The sequence below is a fragment of the Protopterus annectens genome, chromosome 3.part1 (assembly GCF_019279795.1).
Source record: "Protopterus annectens isolate FY-2018-M chromosome 3.part1, PAN1.0, whole genome shotgun sequence".
NCBI classification, from domain to species: Eukaryota; Metazoa; Chordata; order Ceratodontiformes; family Protopteridae; genus Protopterus; species Protopterus annectens.
Window position 1 is genome coordinate 480,482,271 of NC_056732.1, and position 15,416 is coordinate 480,497,686.

The 15,416-nt window shown below is 40.6% G+C and overlaps 1 protein-coding gene across 2 annotated transcripts in view; it reads left to right on the forward strand.

Annotated features, from left to right (window-relative positions):
- The window catches only part of COL14A1 (collagen type XIV alpha 1 chain), a gene marked incomplete at its 3' end in the record, with an annotated part of 1,869,522 nt that overhangs the window by 1,684,127 nt on the left and 169,979 nt on the right, over positions 1 to 15,416 (forward strand).

The window sequence follows — 15,416 nt, forward strand, 5'->3', positions numbered from 1 at the left end:
AAAATCATATATTAGCAAATGGAAAAAGTTCTCTAGTTGGTGACAACAACATAACCAGCACCCATTCAGGGCCCATTCAGGCCACTTAAAATGGAGAACATCGACATCTGTGCAGTGACAGAGACCTGGTTCAAGGCTCCAGAGAGTACCCCTTCAGTACCAGGCTATAATTTATACCACACCTTTCGGCCACCTAACCTGGACCGAAACACTAAAGGCGGAGGCGTGTCCATATTCATTAAGGATATCCACACCTCCAAGTTAGTTGCTCAGCATAATGCATCTGAGATTATCCAAGTGCAACTAACTCTGGGCAAGATCGCAATCCAAATTATAGCTTTCTACAGATCCCCCACCATGCCCCAGGATTCCCACTCCTCATTTCTTAATACACTGGAAAATATTGGGGTACAACCTAACACCCTAATAATGGGCGATTTCAACTACCCTACCATTAACTGGGAAAACTACTCATGTACCAACTCTTGTGCACAACGTTTTCTGGAATTCATAAATTCCAATGCCATGGATCAACTTATCCACACCCCCACCAGGGGCAGCAATATCCTAGACCTGGTTATTACCAACATGGGCAACCGGTGCTCCACACCAGAGGTCAATTCCTCGTTGGTCAGATCCGACCATAAGCTAATCACCCTAGACATCCACATCCCTCCCCCACCCCCCATTAGGGAAACCACAGTAAAAAATTTCTCCAAAGCCAACTTCATGCTTCTTAAGACAGAAGTGGCAAACTTCACGACATGCATGCTGACGGACAATAGAGGTATGACTGCTGAATCCTACACAAATGTACTTTACAAACACTTACATGAGTGCATGGATCGTGCAATCCCTAACAGAACCAAGATGCTATCCTCCAAAAAAAGGAAGCCAATCTGGTGGTCCCCTGCCATAAACAAACTCTACAACAGAAGAAAGAAACTGTTGCAAAAAATAGTAAAATCCCATGATTGGAGAAACTCCCTGGTCAGCTTCAGTAAGTAGCTGAGATCCCTCATAAAATCCTCCAAAGCTAGTTATGAAAACAAAATCGCCACTGACTCTAAAGACAACCTCAAAGCATTCTATAGCTATGTCCAGAATCTCAATGGCAACACTCAGATCTGCTCTGAGTTACAGCACAATGGCACTAAATATACAGAACCAACGGATATTGCCAACATCCTGGCAGATAGGTTCAGTGCTAACTTTACCCCTCTGTCATCCCCTAAAGGGCCCATCTCTATACCAGAAGAATGCAGAGTTCCTGTAATCACGGCTGCACAGGTAAAAAACACACTATCCAAAGCCAAGAACACAGCATCCATGGGACTTGACGACATCCCAGGCTGTGTTCTACATGAACTACAGAACGAACTGGCACCCCACCTAAGTACCATGTTCAATCATAGCCTCACCTCAGGCTATGTGCCCACTGAATGGAGCACAGTGACAGTTATCCCTCTCCACAAAGGGGGAGCCACCACAGACCCCAGAAACTACCATCCCATTAGCCTAATGAGCCTGATCTGCAAGGCTATGGAGCATACCATCATGGAACTTATAAACAATGACATTGGTAATCTCCAAACTCAGGACCCCACCCAGTTCAGGTTTGTAAAAGGCAGATCATGTCTCCTAAACCTGATAGACTTCTTTGAAGCAGTCACCAAAGCCGTAGATGAGGGTAAGGTGGTTCACACAGCCTATCTAGATCTCGCCAAGGCTTTTGACACCATCCCCCACTCTGGAATTATAGATAAACTCACTAAACTAGGTATAAATCCCTAAGTCACAAGATGGGTTGCCAACTGACTCACTGACAGAACCCACACTGTGAAAGTAGCAGACTCCAAATCCAGCTTCAGACCAGTGACAAGTGGAGTACCACAGGGTTCAGTCCTGGGTCCTCTCCTGTTTGGTATCTACTTCTCTGAAGTACAGGCCAACACAGAAGGTCTTTGGCTAATGAAGTTTGCAGATGACTGCAAACTAGGAGCCATAATCAAAACTCCAAAAGATGTGGACATCCTACAAAGGGCCTTGCTGAGACAGATGCCTGCTGTCAAAGCCATGGCCTCAAGCTCAATGCCAAAAAGTGCATTGTCATTCCTTTTGGTAAAAACTCAGTACCCATGAACTACCACATAGGTGGTAGTCTGCTTAACACAAAGTGTGATAAGAGACCTTGGGACACAAGTGGACAGTAGTCTCTCCTTTGATAATCACATCGCACAGTAGTCAGGAAATCCTTCTGTGTGGCACATCTCATCACAAAAGGTTTCTCATCCAGGAAAAAAGAGGTCATTGTTCCCCTCTGTCACTCATTAGACCCATTATAGAGTACAATGCCCCTTTTGGTATGTACCTCACAAGACATCTACAACAACTGGAAAGGCCACAGAAATACCTCACAAAGAGGATTACCGGCCTCAAAGAGATGCCCTATGCAGACCGTCTCAAAAAACTGCAGCTTTACTCTGTTGCATATCGCCTACTCAGAGGCGATCTCTGCCTAACACACACAGCTATGTCAAACCCAGAACTTTTAGACATGCTCCACTTAAAGAAATCCCAATCCCTATGACCTACATGCTCTTAGGACCTAAACCTCGTCACCATAATAAACAGAACATGCTGGAGGGATAGATTCCTGTCCCAGAGACTTCCCATACTCTGGAACAAACTACCTATCTATATCAAACAAAGCTCCTCATTAGCACTGTTCAAGAAAAATCTTGATGATTGGATGGGAGATAGGAAATTCACCTCGGGGATCACTTCTGTGGCTCTGCTCGACAGTGGCACAGGAAAATAATTTTCTTGGGTGGCAAAAGCCAGGGTACCTTTGGCTAGGCTTATATAGGCCCTAAGGCCAATAGCCTAGTACCTACCTATGAACCTATGAACTTGTTCTCTGGTTTTATAGTATTTGTGTGAGCTAGCATCATATGGCCTTTCCTTCTCCTCCATCAGGGTTCAGTTATCATTCATTTCAGCATGTCTGCTCATATATCTTCCTCTTTTGATTCATTCTTATGTTAAAATGTTTTTGAAAGGAGTTTTGCATGAGAAAACTCCTAGAAAACTGGTGACCCCCTGCTTGGGATCTTAATTTTGTGTTAGAGAGGCTAACACTTGCTCCAGATGAACCAGCTAACCTGGCTGACTTGAGATTGTTAACATGGACAACAGTTTTACTGATTGCTCTGACCTCTGCAAGAAGGGTACCTGAGTTGTAAGCTCTTATGGTGAGTCGAGCTTATCTCATTTTCCACAGAGGCAGGGTTTCTTTGAGAATGAATCCTTCTTTTATACCTAAAGTGGTATCAGAGTTTACTTAAAGCCATTCCATCTCCCCCATGTCCTTCAAGGATGCATCTGCAGTCCTTACAAATGGGTTGTCCTGTCGTCAGGCAGCCCTTCGGTCGGCCGGATTCCAAAGTCTGGGTCTGGCTTCGGCTGGTGTCGCACTTCACCCGGCGCCATTGCGCAGTTTTTCGGGTATAAAGGCATCAGCCGGCGCCATCTTCCCAGTCTTTCTTGCGCGTGGCGCCCGAAGCAGAAGCTGTTCGCAAGTGCCGGTCGGTCAGATCCAGAGATTACTACTTCCGAATACTACTTCGAAGACTTCTATAAAGCTAAGTACCCCGTTGGGGACTCTTTCTTGCCTCAGCCGGTGTCAGAAAAAGTTAATAATTGTTTATCTTGTGGGAAACAAATACCTCATAAAGATTTCCACTCCTATTGCATACATTGCTTAGGCCCAGACCACGACGTAGCAGCTTGTCTAGCCTGTGCTTCTTTTAACCGACGGACGCTTAGACGTCGCTCGGACTTTGCTGAACAGATTTTCGGCTCCGATTTTGCCTACATTATGCCGTCGGACCCTCCTACTACGCAAATAACCAAGAAACGCAAAGAAAAGGACCGACACTCACGGTCTGCGGTTTCGGCTGAAACCGCGGTTAAGCAATCCATGAGTGTCTCGGTTTCGGCCGAAGCCGAGCAAGCGGTTCTTTCTTCAGCAGAAAACTTGCCTTCTACCGAGGCCTCTTCTGTACTGGTAGAAACGGCTTCTGAAATCCAGCCTTCTGTTGCGATTTCACAGGATTTATCAGACACCATTCCACTTGATATTTCTACCCCTGCACGTGGAGCTGCTAGGCCTCCTCCAGCTATGTCTATTAAGGCCTTTGCCAGGGCTAAAGCAGCCAAAACTTCCAAACCTGTGCCTGCCAAGCCCCCCTCTCACAGGCCCAGCACCAGTTCCCATATGCTTTCTTTGGCACAGGATCTCATCACTTTAATTCGTGGATCCCAGCCTCATCCAGACAGGGCCTCTCTCCCTCCTCCAGAAAAGAGGCCTAGAGCAGAGCCCCCTGAACCAGTAGCCACAGATGATTCTTCTGATGATTCAGATCATACAGACCCTCCTGAGGCTTCTTATTCTCCTTACGAAGACTCTGATGCTGAGGAGTCCATCCCTTCAGCCTCTCCTCCTGAGGAATTTTCCTTTGGGGAAACCTTGCATGCTATGAGGGAACAATTTCAGTGGCAGGGCCAAGATTTCTCAGACTCTAGAAAAAGGCTTAGGACCTTTCTACACTTACCACAGCATAGGCCCTTAGCTATTCCTCCAGTTCTATCTGTTGTTGATGATGCATTTAATGATGCTTGTACTACTCCTGATACTTTACCTCCGGCTCCTGCTAAACCTGATAGGTACTACAGGGTCCCGGGCACTCATCACCATTATATAAGGCCCCTTTTGCAGATCCAGAGACTATCTCCCAGGGCCCTAAAGCTGTAGCAGCTACTACTTCTAAAACCCTCCCTCTGAAAGGGAATCCAGGTACTTAGAGAGATGGGGTAAAAAGTTTACACCTCTGCTACTTTGTCAGCTAGAGCTTTGAACTGCCAATTTCATATGATTCAATATCAAGAGTTTATGCTTGACCAGTTGACTAAAAACTGTCCTCTGAAGAATCTTTAGATAAAAAGTATGTTCAAGAAATGTTACATAACATACAGCAGGTTAGTAACCATTCTTTAAAATGTGGCTATGATGCACTGGAGGCTTCCTTTAGATCAGCCATGACTGGCACAGTTATCAGGAGGCATGCATGGTTGAAAGAGCAGGCATTACCAGACCATGTCAAATCTAAGCTTTTGGATGCACCTATGGACAAGGTCAATTTATTTGGTGCCCCAGCACAGCAGGTACTGAAAAAGATGGAAGAGAAAGCAAAATCTGTGCAAACAGTAAAAGATTTCTTACAAGTTCAACCTCCAAGGTTTAGCAGGAATTGGCCTCCAAGAATTGGTCCTTTCCAGACTCCTCTAAGGCACAAAGAGGCAGGAATAGGCGCTCTAGAGGCAGAAACCAATCCAGGGGTGCCTACAGGGGTCGCCAGTGGCAGGGTAACAACCAACGAGGCACGGAAACAGCCACCACCACTACAACAGCTCAATCACAGTGACTTGGCGGTGACACCGCCTTCCAGGGAACAACTAGAAGCACCCTTAGGCGGAAAGCTAACATTATTTTCAAGAAACTGGCACTGCATTACAAGAGAAAAATGGATTTTGCAGACTATAGACAAAGGTTACAGGTTCCATTTCCATACATTACCAGGAAAGAAAGGAATGCCAAACCTACCACCTTCTCAAAAGGCAGAAGCTCTAAAACAATTATCTCAATTACTAAGAATGCGTGCTGTGGAAAAGGTACCATTGATGGAGCAAGGGAAGGGATTTTACTCCAGGCTCTTCCTGGTACCAAGAAAACAAAACAAATGGAGGCCTATTCTAGATCTGTACGCTCTGAACATATTCCTCATTGTTCCAAAATTCAAAATGCTGACCCTACAGCAGCTTCTTCCCATGCTGGGCAAGGAGTCTTGGCTGGTAACTCTAGATCTCAAGGAGGCATACCTGCACGTCCCCATAAGACCAATTTGCAGAAGATACCTCAGATTTCTTGCAGGATCAGAGCATTATCAATTCTCAGCATTGCCCTTTGGCTTATCTACTGCGCCCAGAGTGTTCACGAAATGCCTGGCATCAGTAATCGCTCATTGCAGACTTCAGGGAATTCAAATCTATCCCTACCTGGACGACTGCCTGATACAAGCGGACAACAAAAGCAAATTAACAGAAGACTTACAAAGAGTCATCTACCTGCTACAAGCCCTGGGATACACAGTCAATACAAAAAAGTCAAGGCTGATTCCATCCCAAATAATAACCTTTCTGGGTGCAGAACTGGACACATCAAAACAAATGGCATTTCTAACTGCAGAAAAGAAAGAGCAACTTCCTCTCTATTTCTTGGCATTAACAAAACAGAGCCATCTAACTGCAAGGAAAGTGTTACAAGCTCTAGGCTTCATGGCATCCTGCGTAATTCTGGTCCCTCATGCCAGACTTCATATGAGAAAGCTACAGTGGTACCTAAAGAATTTGTGGTCTCAGCACAAGCACAGCCTGGAAACCAAAATTCCAATGATCCCATGCCTGAAGCAAGAGTTCTTATGGTGGGCTCAGGCCTGTCAAGCAAACACAGGACTGCCCTTCTGCAAAAGTCAACCAAGACAAACTATCACGACAGATGCCTCAGACCTCGGTTGGGGGGCACACATGATGGACAAGTGCATTCAAGGCCTATGGACTCAAGACCAGCTACATCTGCACATAAATCTAAAAGAAATGATGGCAGTAAAATTGGCAATCCAGGCATTCAGACCTCTTCTCCACGAAGGCCAGCTGTTGATAAGGACAGACAACACCACAGTTATGTGGTACATCAACAAACAGGGAGGCACACTCATACCCCCTATGCCGGCTGGCACTAGACCTATGGGATGTGGCTCTGAGCTACAAACTTCAGTTGCAGGCAATTTATGTACCAGGGAAGGAAAACATTCTAGCAGACATACTAAGCAGAACTACAACAGATGCCCACGAATGGATGCTGCACCGGACATCTACAAAGCCATCACAAGAGAATGGGGATTACCACAAATAGACTTGTTTGCATCCCCATACAATCACCAGTTGAAGAAATTCTGCACAAGGACTTACCACCCACTTGCTTGGAAGGTGGACTCCTATCCTTCAGTTGGAAAAGCCTGACAGCATCGCATTCCCACCACTTCCTTTGATGCACAAGGTGCTTCTCAAGATCAAAGAGGAACGTCCGAGGATCATTCTGATAGCCCCAGACTGGCCAAGACAACATTGGTACCTCTGCTGAGGAGCATGTCCCGGGAAAAATATGGAAACTGCCCTGATCCCATTACTGCTGACACAGAACAACTACAACATTCTGCATCCAAACCTAAAACGCTGCAGCTAACTGCCTGGAACATTACATGACAGAGATTAACCCAAATTTATCCCAAAGGGTTAAGGACATAATCCTGGAGGCTCGTAGACCTTCAACACGAAAGAATTATGCAGCAAAATGGAAAAGATATCTCATCTGGAGTGCTGCAAAGGGCCAAGATGTGACACTGGTGAACATAGCCAACATCCTGGAGTACTTGGCGAGCTCTACCACACAGGCCTGTCCTATTCCTCCATAAAGATACATGCATCAGCTATTTCAGCACAATACAGCTTGGATCCTCCTGTCTTCTCGCATCCTCTGCTCAGACAGTTTCTAAGGGGAATTAAAAATGTAAAACCTCCCAGGAAACCTCCTTTGCCAGCATGGGACTTGAACTTTGTGCTAGAAAAACTGACTCTACCTCCTTTCGAGCCAGCAGCTACAGCAGACTTGCAATACTTATCCTGGAAAACTGCCTTCCTGCTGGCAATAACTTCAGCAAGAAGGGTCTCTGAACTCCAAGCACTAATGGCAGTGCAACCCTTCCTGATCTTCCATCAAGATAGAGTGTCCATGAGAACAAATCCTACATTTATGCCTAAGGTGGTATCCAGAGTCTCTTTAAATCAGGCTATCCACCTTCCTACATTCTTCCCCAACCCACAGAACAGGGAGAAAAGCTCTTACATACCTTGGATGTACACAGGCAATTACGCTACTACCTGGACAGGACAAAAAACAATAGAAAAACTGACCAGCTTCTGGTAGCTTATGCAACAGGAAAGGAAGGAAAACCAATTTCTAAACAGACAATCTCCAAATGGATAGGAAATTGCATTAGACTTTGTTACTCCTACCATGGGAAGAAAACTCCAGAGAACATCAGGCCTCACTCCACAAGGGCCACAGCCACTACCACAGCTTTCTTACGAGGAGTGGCTACCAAGGACATTATAGAGGCTGCTACTTGGACCTCCGTGCATACATTTGCCAAGCATTATAACTTACCTCTATACTCTAGATCCCGTGCTGGCTTTGCCACTGCTGTTTTGCAAGGGATACTAACTACACCATAATTTATTCTCATTTCCTCCCCCCCTAGTTTAGCTATGGTATTCAACCCATTTGTAAGGACTGCAGATGCATCCTTGAAGGACATAGTACAGTTTTGTACCTACCATAAATGTAGATGTCCGAGAGGAATGCATCTGCAGTCAGGATTACCCACCCTCCTTCCCCTCTGAGGTACTCCTAGGGTGTTTACCAATCTTCAGCTAGCTTGGGGGGGATCTATTATGGTGTATTTGTTTGTATATATGTACATACATGTTTATTTTGTGTGTTTGCTCTCTACTATTTGGAAACTTTGGCATTTATCCAAATTTAGCCTACCAAGAGGGCACCTGGCATCTGGGGCAAGAAATACTGAGGAAGATGGCGTCGGCTGATGCCTTTATACCCGAAAAACTGCCGCAATGACGTCGGGTGAAGTGCGACACCAGCCGAAGCCAGACCCAGACTTTGGAATCCGGCCGACCGAAGGGCTGCCTGACGACAGGACAACCCATTTGTAAGGACTGCAGATGCATTCCTCTCGGACATCTACATTTATGGTAGGTACAAAACTGTACTTTTTCTTTCCTGAACATAAAAATGAGGGAGAAAGGATAATACATACCCTGGATGTCTCCAGACAACTCAAGTACTATGCTGACAGAACTAAATATTTCAGATCATCAGATCAATTGTTCATTTCTTGTGAAAGCAAGAAGAAGAAGAAGAGACAACCTATGTCAAAGCAGAATATTTCCAAAAGGGTTTATAAGGCTGTTATGCTCACCACAACAAAACTATTCCAAGCAGACTCAAGGCCGACTCTATCAGATCCTCGCCTTCATCTATGGCTTTTTGGAAAGGGTTGGATTCTAGAAATATTCTAGAAGTTGCAACTTGGTCCTCTGTATATAGTTTTACAAGGCTCTATGAGCTTGGTTCCTTTTTTAGGTCTCGATCAGGCTTTGCTAGCGCCATTCTCCATGGGGTTTCTGGGCTCTTCTCCTTTCACTTCCCAGAATTTGTAAGCTATGACAGTCTACCCATATAGCTTAAGCTACTGCAATAGTGATTATATGAAGAGCACAGTACAGTTGTGTAAGTAAACTTACCAAAACAGTAGAGGTTTGAATGATCCTCCTTCCATTCCCCTGTTTCTTGGTGTATTGTTTTTGTCAGTGTATGGACTTTTGCTTTTTGTTATTTCTAACATTGTCCCTTCAGGGTTCAACCTCCCTGCTCTGTTGGCATGAAAGCTCTGAAGGGTTTGGCACCCAAACCTGTCTTTTTAGTCTATTCAGCTCTAGCTGACTAACTGTTTGGGCATGTGGAAGGTGCCCTGAAGCTTTGGATACTGGCCAGCTGTTATATCCTTGAGGGATACAACCCATATAGCTTAGGCTACTACAGCAATGATCACTTGAACGTTTACTGTTGTGGTAAGTGTACTTAGAATGTTAAGTTTTTAATTTGTTCTCTTCTGTTTCCTAATGTAGTTAGAGAAGGCCTTATTAGTGTACTTCACCTTTACAATGAAACTTTTTTTATATCTAAGTCTAGTCTTTTCATGAGGTTAGTAAGCATTATTTGAATGTTAATTAGCCTAGACTTATGACTGCTTGGTTCTTTGATAAAGGCAAGGTAGTACCTTTTCCTATTTGATAATTTATTGATTTTGTAACACTAATATAGTATTTTTGTCTTTATCGCTTTCTGTGAATTTGAATTGTTTAGGGTTGTGGTTTGTGATAAAAATAAGTATTGCAATAGTCCTTTTCTATGCTATATGCTGTTTTATTGGAGTTATTCAAGAACTTTCTTATGTTTTCCATTACTCATCAGAAGAGTGAACATTTTTATATATGTGAATATATATATTGCTTTTCTTCCAACTACTGTTCACTTGAAAGAGTTATTGTTATGTTTAGAAGTAACAAATGAGCATTATTTCTAGATGCAGCCCAAGCAGCCCACATGTGTTGATATGTTACTAACAGCATTATTTGTAGTTAATGTCAACTAATACATGTATACGCACACACACATAGACACACACACACACACACACACACACACACACACACACACACATATATATATATATATATATATATATATATAAATTAATTTCTGGATCTTAGAGTATATTTTAAGAAGTTTTCTTTTGCTTATGTTTACATGGCATATAGGTAACACAGCAATTTTAAAAATTACATAGCTAGAGTGAAGCAAATGGGGTAGTTTTCTTGGGTGCAAACTGTTAGGGGGTACGAACTTCCCCTCAGAAGAGTTAATGACATTCATTTAAGCTTCCCTTTAACTAAGTACAGGATTTTCTTTAAAAGTGAATTCACAGAGATGACCGTCTGCAGATAGTGCCTCACTCATCTTGCTCTGTATTGTAGCTGTATCTCTCATAGATTTTTAGTAGAAAATCTGCTGTAGCATATGAGAGTGTATGCACCATCTCAGGTATCCATTATCTTGTAGGTTCTGGAAAGTGAGGCCATGTAATGCATATATGCCTTTAAGTAGCATGTTCTTTATCTCTAAAGTATTAGTGAGCTGTGAATACAAATATAGATCTGAGGGTTTCCATGATAGAAAGCCTGTTAGTAGCCTAAAAACATTCACCCCTCAAACGTTTTAGCTTAGTTTGAGGGTGCCCATAGCCTTGGTGCTGGCTAGTTTAGTAGGTTGAATGGATAATATAAAACTTCACTTAAGAAATAATCATGCCAGTAGGTTCAATAAACAGTAAGATTTTACATGACAGTAGAGTTTTGTTTAACAGCTTTAATATTGTTGTGTCCCTGCTAATCTCCTAATGGCTAGTTCTGGTGGTATGCAAATTATATAATGTTCAATCAGACATGTGAAATTATTAGTGAGTGCAGTCCACAACCAAATGCATCTGAAAAATAATGTGAAATTCAGTAAAAAATATTGCTAAATCTCCTACTATATGTGTGCAATCCCATGCAGCTAGTTTGTGTTTGTCTCCATTTTACTACATGTTTTAAGTATAGTATTCGGCTACCCCATCCCTCTTCAAGAACCAGCGGTAGCCAGAAGCCACTGTGCATTATTTTTGAAAGTTCCCCTTTCACACTATTTTGTGACTTTGAATTAATATATATATAAGCTGGGGTGAGGGGCTTGTTCCCAGTATTGAGGGTACAGGGCAAGTATTTCAAGCTGTCAAATTACTGTATATGTAAAGAATGGCTTTCTGGGTGATGGGATCATGCAGTTGAGTTCTGAGTGATTGATTTTCAATTAGTCAAACAAGAAGTAAATATAATATGACAGAACCAGCTACTATCTGTTACTAAAAACACACACAGCAACTAAGAAAATGCAGCTAAGCATTATATCACAGCTTACTCTTTTGCACATAGTAAATTTGTAAGGTGCTGAGCTCTGTGTCCCATTATTCTTCCTAGACAGAAAAAATATAGCTGAAGGTGCTGCTTAAATGCATATCAGTTTTCCAATCAAATAGCTGATTGGTTGCTTCAATAAACTACTCCAGGGAAGATAACATTTTTCTCCCAGTAAATCTTCTCACTGGGGACTCATCAATTCTTTTTTATTTTATCTTTTTTGTCTCTTAATCATTTTTATTCAATTCACATACACAACATATTAAGTCCAAAACAAAGTTTGTCCCATCCATATTACAATACATATCCACATGCAATATTTGTATACTTTGTTCAGAATACAAAACCATTTGTTGTTTAGTGACTGTCCTTACCACTTATATTGTCCATATCTTCTGTAACTCACATTAATAGCCCCCATCATAGTTTAATACTTCTCTAACCTCTCTTCTCAGTTCCCCTCATCTCTGTTCTGTCTTCCTTTCTATACTATGGCCCACTTCTCCTTTAATATTTTTACCCAGCTCCTACTACTCATATGCCCTTATACTAATATACCATAATTTCTAACCCTTAATCTCTCTCCTTTCAGCCATCCAGCCATCCATAAGATCTCAACTCCAGTCATGTCTCTCCAATGACTCCACCTTTCATCTATCCCAAAATAAGTATATCCATCCTTCATTATGTCCTTATTGTATAACTTGCTCTGTATTTCCCTAATTGTCTGGTATTTGTTTGCACTACATTGCATAGATCCATAATTTCACAGGTAAGTATTAGACTAGCTGCCTTTGTGGGACATTTAAAGCCAATTTCCATTTTTGTGCTGGAAATAACCTATATAATTTGGTTATAGATTAGCCTTACCTATCCCACGGTCAATAATTATATATTAGCGCTAATGAGAATAACTGGAATTATACTATAGATAATTTGAGAGAACCCATGCATGGGATATACCCTTTAGGAGCTGCCTCTGTCCACCCCCACTATATCTGAATGTTTTCTAATTCTTTTCCCACACATGTCCAGCACCCTGGACTTTCCTATTGACCCTCATTTCTCAATGTTCTTGTGGTCTTATACCACCAATATAATGCCCACATATGCTGATCCATTACTGGCCCTGACACTTTCAAGCTTGTCACTATTTGCCATTCTTCAGCCCACTTCTCGTCATTCAAACATTGTCCATTTTCCCTTACCCATGTCTCCTTAAGCTTACTAAAAGCAGCTGTTTTCTCCACTTCTCCCAGATACATATATATTTCCCTTGACTTCCCTTTTTCAATGCCACCAAGTCACTTGCTTCCCTCTAACACTTACTTTATTTCCTCTTCTGTCTTTCACCTTTCTTCTACATATCTCTACTTCCAGATTGTTGCTCTATATGCTAAATAATCACTTACTTTTAATACAAAAGTCCCCTTCACTTGCTTAGAACTCACATACTTCTCCTCCTCTTGCATCTCTTTAATTTATCTCAACCTTTTTTCTTCCCACTCTCCAAAACCTTCCTGAATATTCACTGCAACCTTTCAGTCATCACATTCCTAATTCTAATCCTTTGTGGTTCTCTGTCTCATTCTCCTCTTGTATTTATTTTCTCATCCCCAAATCTGTTGCTTACTCTGTGTCCCTCAGTGTATTCCTTCCACTCCTGCTATCATTATCCTCCCATAACTTCTATCTAATCTTTTCATTTTTGATACCTGTCAGCTTTTGCACTACATTCATTCCCACTGCATAACTCTCAGACTTGGGCATGCCCCATTTTTCTGTTTCTTCCAAGTCCTTATTCTTTCCTTCCTTATCCTATTTTTCATCTCTGTATAAATCAAACACGCACCTTCTGTTTTTCCCTAGCCATGCTGCCATTGGTTTGATCTGCATGTGTTAACATATATATACTGGTATGCCTGAGGTGTTGGTAGCTCAGATGGATGTAAAAGATCCCATGGTACCCAGTAGGGTTTTTTTTATTAACATCGCTTATATATGTGTATGTATGTATATGTATATGTATATATACATATATATATATATATATATATATATATATATATATATATATATATATATATATATATATATATATATATATATATATGTGTGTGTGTGTGTGTATATATATATATATATATATATATATGTGTGTGTGTGTGTGTGTGTGTTATTATATACATATTTATATTATTTACAATTATTCACAATTATTTACACTTTTAAAAATGTCACTTAAAATTTTATTACTAAACACTTTCCCTCACCCTTTCTTCCACAAGAAAACACGTCTTCTTCAGAATGTCTGCTAATATCCATTTTCCATTAAACTTAATTTCATTCAGTCTCCCTTTCCATAATGTCTGTGAAACAAAAAGTAGTATTTTATTGTTTTTTTCATGTTGTCTTGTTTTTTCTCATCATAATAACTATATTCAATCATGTCCATATTTAATTGTTCAATTTTTGTAAAACCCTCTAATATTTTAATTTTACATAACTCTCCTTATAATTTATTCACCCTCAAACAACTTAAAAACATATGTTCTGTTTCACATTCACCACAATTAATACATATTCTATCTTGTTTCTTTTATAGGGCATATTTGCTTTAACAGGCAAATTACTTATAGACACTCTCCATAGAAAATCTTTACATTCATCTATAATCTTATAACGTTTTCTCATTGTTATTGCTTTCTGTTTTTATATGTACATGTTTCCAAGGGTCAATAAAATAATATGCTCTCATAATATTTAAATACCATTCTTTTCTATTCTTTTCAGTCTTATTCACTTTTAATTTCCATAATATAATTTTTATTTTGATATTCCTTTATATCTTCATTCATAACATTTACATATTTTCCTTATTTCCATTTTTTCCCAGAAAAACATTATTTTACAGTTGATCAGATTCGGTCTTGATCCCCATATGAAGGAAAATATAACGCACATTAATTATTTTTCATACGGTGTTGGCATCATATAGGTATTAGCTATATATGCTATTTTACTTAATAAAATAAAATTTATCAAATGCACTTTCTTCCTGTATGATAATCTAAATGATTTCCAAAAAGTACATATATCCTTTATTTCTTGAATCACTTTTTCCCACTTATTCTTATAGTATTTTAGTCTAAACACTGTTCCTAATATATCTATAGTTTCTTCATTAAATTTTATGCCACCTGTATTTCCCTTACATCCAAAGCCTTTATTTTTTTTCTTCATGTATACATAAACCAATCTTTTTCAATGATATATTTAATTTATCACTTATTTCTTTACTTCATTCTTTGTTTCAGGTGATTAACACAATATCATCTGCATATGTATACATTATAGGTAGATACAATTCTTCTGTCATCCTATATCCTGCAATATCCTGCAATATCTATCACTTGATTAATATTGTTCAGTATGACATTCATGACTAAAGAAAATATAATACTGCCATCTGGACATCCCTATCTTATTCGACATTCTGTTTTTATTTTTTCAGTTAACCATCCATTCACATTTATTTTAAAATTATTCCTTTCATATGCTGATTTAATTGCTTTTATTTTTTTTACTGATATTGTATGTCTCTAACATTTCCCATAGGGATTTATATTCTATTTTATCAA